Source organism: Eptesicus fuscus, chromosome 14 (assembly GCF_027574615.1).
Source record: "Eptesicus fuscus isolate TK198812 chromosome 14, DD_ASM_mEF_20220401, whole genome shotgun sequence".
In the NCBI taxonomy this organism is placed as follows: domain Eukaryota; kingdom Metazoa; phylum Chordata; class Mammalia; order Chiroptera; family Vespertilionidae; genus Eptesicus; species Eptesicus fuscus.
Genome location: NC_072486.1, coordinates 4414800 through 4427629, shown reverse-complemented (window position 1 = coordinate 4427629; position 12830 = coordinate 4414800).

Here is a 12830-nt window from a genome sequence, read left to right as displayed (position 1 = left end):
TCTCCTGCCTCTGCAGCAGTGCTAAGGAACAGCGAGCAGGCATGTGGTAAGAAACGAGGCATCCAGGATTGCGAGATCGGGCCTAAGCCAGCAGTCAGACATCCCCCGAGGGGTCCCGGACTGCGAGAGGGCACAGGCCGGGCTGAGAGACCCCACCCCTCAGTGCACAAATGCCGTGTACCAGGCCTTTAGTTAATTATTAACTGCTAATTACTAATTATGGACAGCAGTAATGTACTTGGGCAGCATGAACTGGAGAGTTGCACCTGAAACAACTAATTAAAGTTTCTGTCCTCCAATAAAGAGAGACTAGATTAGAAAATAAAAATAAAAGAATAACCAAGGAAAACATGCTTATTTTGTTTGTTTGTTTTCTGTCTCAAACTGCAATCTGGCTGGGGAAAAAGCAGTGTCTCTTAAAAAAAATTACAGCCACAGGCCTGCCTTCACAATCAATTGGGTGTCTAAATTTATGCTACCGTACTTCGTTATTATGGAAACCTCAAGTTGGAAATAATAATAAAAATGGGATCTCTGATAGTAGCTCTCCTGTGCTGAGGAGGTTGGAGGGGACATCAGTAATTGTTTTATCATTACCCGGATGCTGGTACTCGGGTAACTAACATTCTGCTCTATATCTTTTTTTGTAATCTGCAACAGATCAGAGCAATACAATAATAGAAAAAAGAAAACCATAGGTCCTATAGTCCTGGGCGTTTTCTGGCATGTATAAGCCTATTATCTGGCTTTCTTTGTATAATGAAAGAGTAAGATCATTAGAGTCAGCCTAAGACTGATTTGGCAACAGCCATTTTTCCCGCACCCCCCCAGCTGGCTGCTCCTTGTCTAATCTCTAACTCCCAGGACCTATTGCCGTCCTTTTGAAGAAGTCACATTATTTCTTTTCTACACATTCATTTAACCCAGTATTTTTTTCTCTAGGTAATTAGAGTATTTTCAAGTCCACCACATTATTCATTTGGGGGTTCATAAATCCTTTTGTAGTTTCAACTGCCTTTCCAGATTTGAGCTGCTCTTCAGCGTCTTTATTCTCCCTCCATCACACCCTCGGGATGTGTAGCCGAAAGAGCGCATGAATCTTCAGCTCTCACACTGCAAGTTCCCGTATTACCTGCACAGCCACAGTGTTTCTGATTATACATATCAATGATGTTCTTTGTGGAATTAATATATACTGTTACACAGATACAGGTGCATATGTGCATGTAGACTGTCACAGCCATGACTTAGGTTTAGTTCAGTTTTCATTTTATCATGATGGGCATTTATAAGCTGAGTTTGAGGTTCCAATAGTTTATTTTCTTTCTAACCTTGCTGCCTCAGCTCACGCCCCTTTGTAGATTTTTACCTCAAAAGTACGATGGCTGATGAATATTGTTATACGTGTGTGTGTGTGTGTGTGTGTGTGTGTGTGTGCTCTTGTTCATCTTGGTGTTTTCTGATATGAATTTGATTCTTTTGTCAAGCCACTGTGATGGCAGTTTTTCAGTCCTGTGGCCATATCCCTGGCTGCAAATGCAGGCATGTGGTCCCTGATGGGTGAATGAAAGCACCTCCCCACCCTCCCTGATTATTTCAGAGTCTTTGCTGCGACTTAACATTCAAGTATCAAAATAGACAAACTCTCCAACCCAAAATAGTTAAGGTAGTTAAGTCTGTGTGATAGAAATATGGGTTCGCTGACAGTCACCTGACCTGCAAAGACAAGAGAGACTATCGTCTAAGAAATGAAGAGAGAGAGAGAGAGCAAGCCCCGGTGACACCTTTTAAGCACCTGGACCCAGTAAGCGAGCAGAGATCAATAAACCTGGGGCAGCAGAGCCTGGAGCATGCCATATGGTCCAGGCTTGTTTAAACCCAGCTGTGCCTTAGGACTCCTCAGCCATGTGGGTGATTTCCCCTTAAGCCATTTAAGATTGGGTTTCTGTCATTTGCTATCAAAGGTTCAGAATAATACTGGTAATAACTTTTTTGTTTTATTTCTGAACAGAATACTCCCAGCATCTCCCTACCTCCTATGCCACATCTAGTCTCTGCCCTTTCTTAGCGTAACTATAATGTCATTTTTCATTTCTTTGACATTTTATTATGGAAGTTTTCAAACATACAGAATCCTTGGAAAGGTTTACAGTGGACTTACATAACCACCACCTAGCTTCTACAGTTAACATTTTACTATGGTTGCTTTATCACATATCCAGCCATCTATTGGTCTCTCTGTCAGTCTCTTAATCTAGCTCACTTTTTTGATGCATTCAAGGTATGCTGCTGAAATCACCACCCTTCCTTACAAATTCCTCAGCATTTGGAGCCTTTGCATAATCCATATATTTTTTAGGAGAAACTTGCACGAAATGAAGTGTAGAATCAATCCTTGAACTCCTTCAGAAGCAAATACGTTTCTGTTTTGTTTGCATGGTGATTGAATGGGTTGTCTGAAATTAAACAAAGTCTGCCAAAAGTTCTGGAAAAAAACACACAGAAGTAAAGGCAATGACTCCCCGAAGTAGCAGTGATACAAGTTTATTGTGCACGCATCAAAAAGACAGTTTGCAAACCGAGATCACCCAAAGCAAACACGGAGGGAGGCTCAGGGATGCATTGTTACAAAGCAGCTTGCATGGTGTGGAGGCAGCGACTCCATTATTCTGTCATTGTTGACTGTGCTAGAACTTTCTTCAGTGAAAGAGAATTGGTCATGGGTTACCTCACATCAGCTTTAAGTTGCACTTATGCTTTTCAGAGGCAAAGTGACCCAGGTCAAGTTAGTCTGGCCCCTCTTGCCAAATACGCTGAATTAAGCTTTGCTTGGCTGAACTGGTTTTATCTGCTCACCTGCTTTCAGATCTGCTCTCCATTTGTGTTTTCCTCCAACAAGTGAGAGGGGGTGATGTGTCTGCTGTATTTTTAAGCACTTAATGGTGCCATTTCATATAATGATCACGCTGCCTTTTCCCCTCATTAAGTAATCTGGGGAAAAGTCAAGAATACTTACATGAAGTATTACCCAATCGTACTTAATTGCATTAGGTGTTAAGCTGACCTGAACCTTCCATTTATAGGTAATGATTCTCTATAGAAAAATCTTCTCTGGGTGACTCCTATCAGAGTCGCAGCAGACACCCAGCCTGCTCAGGAATCAGTCTTCATTCTGTTTTATGGCACTATTTTCTGTTTATATCATTTCACTCCAAAGATGACCAGGAAAGCAATAGGTCCTTTGAGAAATTAAAATTACAGTCTGCAGTCCTCGGTTTAATATTTGGGAAGGGATCAGAAAAATCGTTATTCCATACATAAGTCAGCTTTCGATTTATTGGGTATTGGGTGACTGATTAAATTCAAATTATTTACATGTTTATTTTCACCTACACTTTTATTCTCAGTTAAACTTTCTAACAGCTGCAATCCTATATAATAAAGAGATAATATGCAAATTAGCCCTCACAATGTGGCTGCTTACGACCAGGCTGGCAAGGGGGGTTAGTGAGGGACAACCAAACTACTGTACAAGCAGGCTGCATGGGCAACCAGGCCATCAGGGGGGTTAGTGAGGGACGACCAAACGACTGAACAAGCAGGCTGCATGGGGTGACCAGGCCAGCGGGGGGGCCATGAAGGGCTACCAGGCCGGCAGGGGGTGCAGTTGGGGGCGACTAAGCCAGCAGGGGGGTCAGTTGGGGTGACTGGCGGGGGCGGGGAGGGGGGTAGTTAGGCGCAACCAGGCTGGCAGATGGGGGCAGATAGGAGTGATCAGGCTGGTCGGGGGGTGCAGTAAGAGGCCAGCAGAGGGCAGTTAGGGGTCACCAGGCCAGCAGGGGGGGGGGGAGTTAGGAGTTTTCAGGTCAGCAGGGAGCGGGCCGTTGGGGGCGACCTGGCCGGCAGCAGGGGACAGTTAGGGGCGACCAGGCCACAGGGGGGTCAGTTAGGGGCGATCAAGCCAGCACGCAAAGACAATGAAGGGCGATCAGGCCAGCAAGGGGGTGGGGTGGTGGGTAGTTAGGGGCAACCAGGCAGGCAGGCAGGTGAGCAGTTAGGAGCCAGCAGTCCAGGATTGTGAGAGGGATGTCCATCTGCCGGTTTAGGCCCGATCCCTGGGATCGGGCTATACCGGCAGTCGGACATCCCCCAAGGAGTCCCAGATTGGAGAGGGTGCAGGCTGGGCTGAGGTGACCCCCCCCTCCGTGCATGAATTTTGTGCATCAGGCCTCTAGTATAGTTATACCAAGAATGTTTTGAGAGCAGGATGAGTTGATACATGCAGTGACTTTGTGAACCAGTTGATAACCTATGTCACTTATGTAATCAGTAGGAAGTGTACCCGTGTTAACCTATACATTTACATCCCATGCTCTGATCCTTCCTGGAAGAGATGTCACCAAAGGGGAGGGATATCTGCTTTCATTCGCTAACATACCTGGAAGATTCTCAGAGTGTGGAATCTGGACCACTTCCTCTTGGTGTTGTAGCACTGAGCATACTCAGTGGGATCTGTTGTACCATCAAATCCAGGTTCTGAGAGCCACTATGCCTTCCCAGCCTCTTCTCTGCCTCCCTCCGCCTCCAACCAAGGTGGCTGCTGGCGTCTCCAACTTAGCCCCTCTCTGGGCCCAGGATGCTGGTTTCTGATGCCGAGTAGGGTTACTAGTTTGTGCTTGTGTTCTTATTTTGCCTACTTATGGTCCTTCATGGTACTTAACCCTCCTTAATGGCACTGTGGTTAGGTGATAGGGACTAAAGTGAGATTTCACCAGCAAACGTAAAAAGAAATACAATTTTCATGTGAGGGTTAAACGATAAAATTTACCATAATCACAATGGTCAGAGCAATTCAGAGTTATGATGAAAAGATTTGATGATTGACATAATCTCCATGTAGCAAAACAAAACAATAAAAAACAAGCAACAACAGATTATCTTAAGGACCTTACCGAGAAAACCACAGGCCTTAGATGGTGTCACTTGTGCTAAAAACCCATGACCCCAAACCTAGACTTAATACATGACCTAGTTGCTTTTTTGACCTTGCTAAAACACAATTGTAATGAAGGAGTCTGGAATTTCCTGGTCAAGCATCAGGAAGGCAATTTGTCTTGTGGGCCCTCTGCAGCCCCCATAGAGAGAAAAGGTAACCTGTATAAAACCTTGCTGTGCCCTCCCCCCTGAAGAAGAAATCCTGGTCTAAAAGCAGTCCTTTCTTTTCTTTGGCTACTGGCTCCTCTGCCCCACCTCATTACCACAAACCCTTCCTTTAAGTAATCTCACTGAGCGCCCTTCTAGCTCCGAGATGGGACCCTGCCAGGTTCATGAGCTGCTTCACAAAGCCAATTAGATGTTCAAATTCACTCCGTGGAATTTTCTTAAACAGTGACTTTCATTCTTTTATTATTCACAAAACAAGGTTATTGCCTGGCCAGCATGGCTCAGTGGTTGAGCATGATCCTATGAACCACGAGGTAACAGTTCAATTCCCAGTCAGGGCACAGGCCTGGGTTGGGGGCTTGATCCCCAGTGTGGGGTGTGCAGGAGGCAGCCGATTAATGATTCTCGTCGTTGATGCTTCTATCGCTCTCTCCCTCTCCCTTCCTCTCTGCAATCATAAAAATATATGTTTTTAAAAAACAAGTTTATTGAGTATCAGGAAGTGTAAGTCTAAATTTTAGAATCCTGCAATGCTACCCACTTTCTGATGCCATGCTTACTCGTTTTTTAAATTCATAATTTGGATTTTATGTAGCTTGCCTATAGGAATATTGTGCTAGCCAAGGGACCTGAGTTGGCAGGAGCCATTTTGCCATTTAGATTTCCATTGCAACATAATTTTTACATTCTAGTTTTATACATGGGTATCCTCAGCTTAAAAATGTGGGTTTATTCCAGATGTATGAGGCCATTCTGAGTAGGCTAACAGCCTTGTGAGCTCTCTGAGCCTGAGTGATGGGGCTCGATGAACACTCAGGGCTTTTCCTCACTCGGATGTGTGGACATGTTGCATTCCATTGGCCAGATTCACAAAGCGATCACATGCACACGGAGTGTAACGCCCTGCCTGGAAAGCCCCCGGAGTGAGATATGAGCTGGAGTGTCTGTACACACCCTCACAGGAGCTTCAGGAACCATCCCACACCTGAATTATTTCTCACCTGTTAGGCACAGCTCACTTGCCCCATGAATGCCATTCAGCGTTACTTGAATCAACAGTCATCCTTTCAGTTCTTACAGCCACCAGCGTTTAACTCCTGTGCTGATTGGTTAATTCATCTTCCGCCAGAGTCTTCAGCACGCAGACCCGACACACTGTTCCCTACTTGCAAATGGGTTATTTGATGTTTTAAAGTTGGATGTGATGTGACACAACATGACCTGGAAGGAAATAAACAATTTAATAGCCAGATGCCCACTCACTGTGCTATTCTATTGATTTTTGGTTAGTGCCTACTGACATGTAAAAGGGTTTGTTTCTGAAGTAGCCACTTTCCCCACACTGAGGCGTGCTGGGGTGTGAATGACTGAGAGTGCGTTTTGGAGTGAGGCCGACCCGGATCGAGTCACCACTGGCCCCACTGGGTGTCACTGAGCATGGCCTTGGCCCCGGCACTGCAGTCATTCTGAGGAACAGGCATAGGAATGCTTGTCAAATATCTAAACAGAAAGGGCCTCAGCAAATAAGTAAGAAATAATAGTCAAGTTGCTATTAAGGACACGTGTCATTGTCATTTTCAGCAATAACAGCTTCTGAAATCTTTTTCATGGTAAGTACCATTTATTTGGTATCTGGGGCAGATCTAGGTCTGTAGGGCCGGAAACTTATGGAATTGTGGGTGTCTTCTTTAAAAACAATTCGCAAAGTTACATAAAGTGAAAATGGGTGCAGGGTCTCTGAAGAGGCCACGCCAGCTAAGGAGACGGAAGCCTAAGCTGTTTCCTTCCCAGGAGGGGCCTGCAGAGAAAGTGGACAAGGCTTGGGGATCCTGAACACCGGTGCCGTGGCGCTGATTACCATCCCCCTCCGAGGTGTGGGCTAGAGTGCAGCTCAGCGATGCGCATGTCTCCAGGGATGTCGGAGCTCTGTGTACGCCTTGATTTAAATGGAGAAAATGACATCAGAACAGAGCACATTTGTCCCCTAAAGGCCTCTGACACGCAGGAAGCTCTGCCTGCAGATACTTTCTGGGACTTTAGTGACAGGTCTTCACCAGATCCCGCCTTTAGTGACACGTAAAGTTTGGAGAGAAATCAAAGGGGAAAAATGAATGAGAATTGGAAGCTTAGACTTGCATTTAGACGAATGCAACAGTTTCAAGTGTCAGTTCAACTCAGTCCAACAAACATGGTCCACTTTGACCCGAATGAGCCAGACCAAGGAGATGTGAGAAGGCTCCGCAGGGAAAGTGACTTGAGTTTGCCTCTAAAAGGTGATTTGCATCCACCTAATTATTCACCTCTTACTACCCCCATCCCCCAAATGAGGCTCCCCCTTCCTCTGGAAAGAATCGCTGGAGCAGCCCCCAAAAGATCTCTACAGTGCATCATAATAGAGGACCCTTCTCTCTCCACACTGCTCCCTCCAGCTCAGGATTGGGAAATGTGACGCATTGAAATGATTGTGGCCCTGGCTGGTTTGGCTCAGTGGGTAGAGTGTTAGCCTGCAACTGAAGGGTCCCGGGTTCAGTTCTGGTCAAGGTTGCAGGTTCCCCAGCCCTGGTGGGGGAGGAAGCGGGAGCCAACCAATCGATGTGTCTCTCTCACATTGATGTTTCTCTCTGTCTCTCCCTCTCCCTCCCACTCTCTCAAAAAATCAATGGAAAACTATCCTTGGGTGAGGATAAACACCCCCCCGCAAAAAAAAAAAAAAGTGATTGTGAAACATAAAGCATTTTAAAAGACGAAGAGAGCCATGCCAGGAACTGGAAGGCTGTGTCATAAGCAGGGTGAGGAAGCTGAGGGTCAGTGCCCAGGCTCCTTCAGCTCCCGTGGGGAGACGGAGACGGAAGGGGGGAAGGTGGGTATAAATCCCGCCCTCCATCCCCGTGTTACAGAGCGCTTGCTTTTCCATTCTCCCCACGGTTCTGAAACCTTCTAATTACATCCCTGCTTCTCTCACCCACTGAGCATAAATACTGTAATTTGTAGATGTTTATTGCACAGGTATTTAGGAAATTACAGTCTCCCTTCTGTTGAGATATTTTAGAACTGTGCATCTCACTCTTACACGAGAAACCCACATTATTTAAAGTCACATGGTGGGAATTAAGATCCGTATATTGAAATTGCTCCTTTCACAAAGGAAGCATTGTATTGGCAAACTTGTGGGCGCTACCCTTCTAAAATTAAGGAAACTGTTTGATCAGTGTGATAAACATGGTTACTACTCACCCCTCCCCAATTTATATGTGACTTTTGATGCATGTGGACATCTTTTACTTTTTTAATAACTTTTTTAGAGATTGAGAGAAATATTGATTTGTTGTTCCACCTATTTATGCATTCATTGGTTGATTCTTTTTATAAGTCTAATATTTTTTTCATATATATCTTTTTAATTGATTTTAGAGAGGAAGGGGGAGAGGGATAGAAAAATAGAAACATCAGTGATAAGAGAGAATCATTGATCGGCTGCCCCCTGTATGCCCCCCCCACTGGGGATCGAGCCCATAACCCAGGCATGTGCCCTTGACCGAAATTGAACCTGGGATCCTTCACTCCACAGGCTGATGCTCTATCCACTGAGCTAAACCAGCAAGGGCTGGTTGACTCATGCATGTGCTTTAACCGGGGATTAAACCCACACCCCTAGCGTCTGAGATGATGCTCTAACCAATTGAGCCACCAGGGCAGAGCAACGTGTGACATCTTAGTTGGAAATGTGGTTGACAAGACAATCTTTGAAGTTACAGTTAGGGCTACAATCGAATGCAGACTTCTAAGAGACAGTGAGCTAAACTTCTCTATCATATTATATTCCCATTCAGGATACCAAGCTCTTAAGCAGTTTTTACCGTAGGGATATTCTCCCCTCTTTTTCTTCCTTTCCTCCCAGTCATCTCTCTGGCTGCTATTTTAATGATACAAAAGGGGAAGAGCCTAATCTTGACTAGACCGTGGGGGGAAAAAATACGGATCAGAAATAGGAAACACTGATGAAAAAGAGAGGTGCTGTGCAAACGAAGAGAAGAATACGTGATCTCGGATATTTTATTAAATTCCAGGAGGAACTTGATCGCGAGTCCCAAATATGTCCAATACCTACAAAGAAGAGACGCTTTTGAAGATGCCTGAGGTCTCTCTGAACGGGAAACCATAGGGCGCAAGCGGTTGAGCAGGAGGGCAGAGCAGAGAGAGGCCGCCTACCGCTGTCCCCAGGGCACACACTCGGAGGATTTGCTTTGCTGTGGTCACTGTATTAATAGGGATGTGGCTGTAAACTACCATTTTTTTCTCCACAAAATTTTAGAGAAAAAGAAAATGGGTAACGTGAGAGATGATGTAAGTAATGATACCACTAAGTTTTGCAGTGGCTTTGTCTGAGAAAATGTAAAAGCCTCACAGAAAAGTATGTGGTGAACCCCAGGAGCGCACAGATGGGATGGAAAGATTCTGAAAACTCACCCTTGGACATTGCAGTTCACGGATCCAGCCACTAGGGTGCACTGGCGGACGCCAGTGCCAGAGTGATGCAGTGAAGACAAAGGTTTTGGCAGCATGACTCACCCCGCAGAAGGCCAAGCCTTGCCATGTTTATTAAATTCTCTGCTTTTCATTCTGAGTCACAAATGCAATCTAGGAGAGCTCATTAATTTAGATTTCGATAACTTACATTGTTTTATAATGTTGAAAGAGGCCCTGCAGTATTTCCTTTAGAGAATCTATAAAGATTATTTCTGTAAGCAAATTAGGAGGAAACAACAGTTGCTAGGGGACTTTCTTAGAACACTTCACAGATGGGACGTTTCAATCACTCTCAAATGACTTGTAATCCCCCACTTTCTGGCAAAGGCCATCTTATGTTCATTGCAATCATCCCAGCATCTTCATTTTTAAAAATGTCTCCAAGGCATCCTTCCAAAGATTCGGTTATTCTAACATTCAGTTATTTTTAATAATCCGATTGGTTGTTCCTCAAAGCTGCCATGACAGAGTTGTTGTGTTTCACCGTAATCAGCGCCACTTACAGTTTTGCTTATCTGTCGGTCCCTCCAGCTGCCCGCTTCTAAGGCTGTCCTAGAGAGAGCTGCTTGTCCGGGTCCCTGGAACCTGCCCGATTTCTCCTTCTCTCCTTCTTCTGTGTCCTGCACGTTCCCATGGCCAGCTGGTGCCCTTAGCCAGGGCTGGTGCCTGGTTGCGGGGCATGAGACGGCATTCTGTGTCTCCATCCTTGTCGAAGCCAGTGACCCATTTCCTGGAGCTTCTCCTTCCTGCCGGGTGAACAAGGACGAGGGAAAGCCCACGTGCCGCTGGGGTCTTAGCCGCTTCCTGGCTAAAGCACCCAGAGGTACGAAGTCCCCAACAGGCACATGCTTTCCGAGCTTCGGGTGGTCTTCCTGGGACGCCGGAAAACCTTGGGCGTCACTGTGCCTGGCCTGCGGTTAACGGGGGGGGGGGGGGGTGGGGGCAGGAGAGGCATTTAAGGGTCACTGTGACCCGCTCAGGCCTCGGGCGTCCTGTGTCCTGATGCGCCATCTCCCGCCACCGAGGTGGCGCTCCTGCAGCCTGGGCAGAAGCAGAGCAGATGCGTAGGCTGAACTTCAATTTTCTGGTGATTAATTTTCTTCTGTGCAATTTGGGTTGATATGGACTCTGTTCACTGTCCGAGAATTGCAGGCTGTTAAAATTGCCACCTTTGTGTAGCTGTTACCGCATCTCTTCTCCTTTTTTGGCAATCCATGCAGTATATTTTTATTATCATTAATGACAGCATCACCCTATGGAGACATGGAAACCACAGCACCTCGGACCTTGTAGCTGACAATGAGGTCACGCAAATAGTTGGACCAGAGGCTTATGCATATAAATGAATATAATTTCTGATGCTATTAAATTGTATATAAATAGTATTAATAGTAAGAGGATTTAGAAACTTAGTGTAAGAAGTCGATAAATGCTGCAGTATTGGATATCTACAAATGACTACCATTCTCCAAACAAAATGATCCTCCGATTACAAATAAAAATAATAGTCTGTGCTAAGGTACTTTTCTAAGCGACTTCCTTAAAATCTCAAATGACCTTAATATGGATCATGCCTCCAACAAGTGAGAGGTTGTTCTGAATGCCCGGTTGCAAGGGAGTGGGGCATACTCTTAAACTATCATATAGCAGAGAAGAGTATGGCCTTTCTAGTTTCTTGAAAAATATAGGCAGTCAGCTTTATTCCTTCATTGGAAATTAAGTTTATTTATATGCATTCAATTCAAACAGACAGACATCTTTCAAATAGAATATTGGGGCATATTGAAAAGTCTATGAAATACAGAAGCAAATGTACCTGGGGAATTTTCTTTTACCTTAAACTAGTAAGTTTAGAAATGTGTTATACAGTACATTTGTATAATTATATTTTGCAAGTTATTTTGGTTTGGGCCATTGTTCAGGTTTTGAAGATCCTTTGCTTTAAATGGGTTCAGAGCCCCATTTTCAAAATGGAATTCTCTCTTTCAAATGAAGAGTTTCTTCAGCCCTGGCTAGGGGCCTGGGTTGGTTGGAGCATCCTCCCACACATCAAAAGGTTGTGGTTCGATTCCCTGTCAGGGTGCATAACTATGTTGCAGGTTTAATTCTTGGTCAGGGCACATACCAATCTATGTTTCTCTCCCTCCCTCCCTCCGCCCCTTCGTCCCTCCCTCCCTTTCTTTCTTTGTCTTTCTCTCTCCCTTTCTTCCTCTCTTTTCCTCTATAAAACATATCCTCAGGTGAGGATTAAAAAGTAATAATAATAAAAGAGTTCTTTCAAAATGAAATACCAGAAAAATGTAGACATTTGGAACATAAGAAACCAACTCAGAAAGCCCCGTTTTATTTATAGAAAGCTCTACGTGTTATTGTCATTGCCTCTTTCTTTTCTCTGAATAGAAGGAAATCATGTCCAATACTCAATGGGATGCTGTGTCCTAAATGCCCACGTGCCACAGGCAGTCCCTTCTGTGGGGAACGAAAGTGCCCAGCGATTGTCCCTGCAGAGCGGGGAGTGCAGTGCCTCACAAAGCAGAACGATTGATCCTCCCCGGCTGCGTGATGCTGTGTGTCCCAATTGTGTTTAAGCCACGAGGAAAGCGCAGTGCTGCTGGGGTACCTTCCCTGTGTTTGACAGAGGGATTCGGGGAGTAAAGCAGCTTGAAATTAATTAAGCGATTTGTCTGACTCACACAATGCAACATAATGTGATGTTATATACTTTTAAAATGTTCAATTGAGTTTGTTTTGATGATAGAAAAGCTAGGCTTAGTAAAATGAAAGCAAAAATAAAAAAAGCATGAGGAAGTGGGGGGAAAGGATGGTAATACCAGATACACTATAAAATTTGCTTTTCAAATATCACACATACATATTTTCCCTTTTCAACTTTTTGAGGATGCGCCATAGTCTAACCATTTTTATGGAGCAAAATTGCTACTCCTGCCTTGTTTTGTTGGCTCAGATAACTCCCCGTTTTCCAGTGTTTGAAGTTGGCAAGTCCACTAGATAGGTAAAGCTAAAGAACTAAGGTGCTGCATTGCAGGGAAGAACTTGGAGTTACTGTGTCCAGGCATGGAAGATGGCTATTTCCTCACCGCATTGAAAGGATGAAGGCCTTGCCAATAAGCTTCAAACAG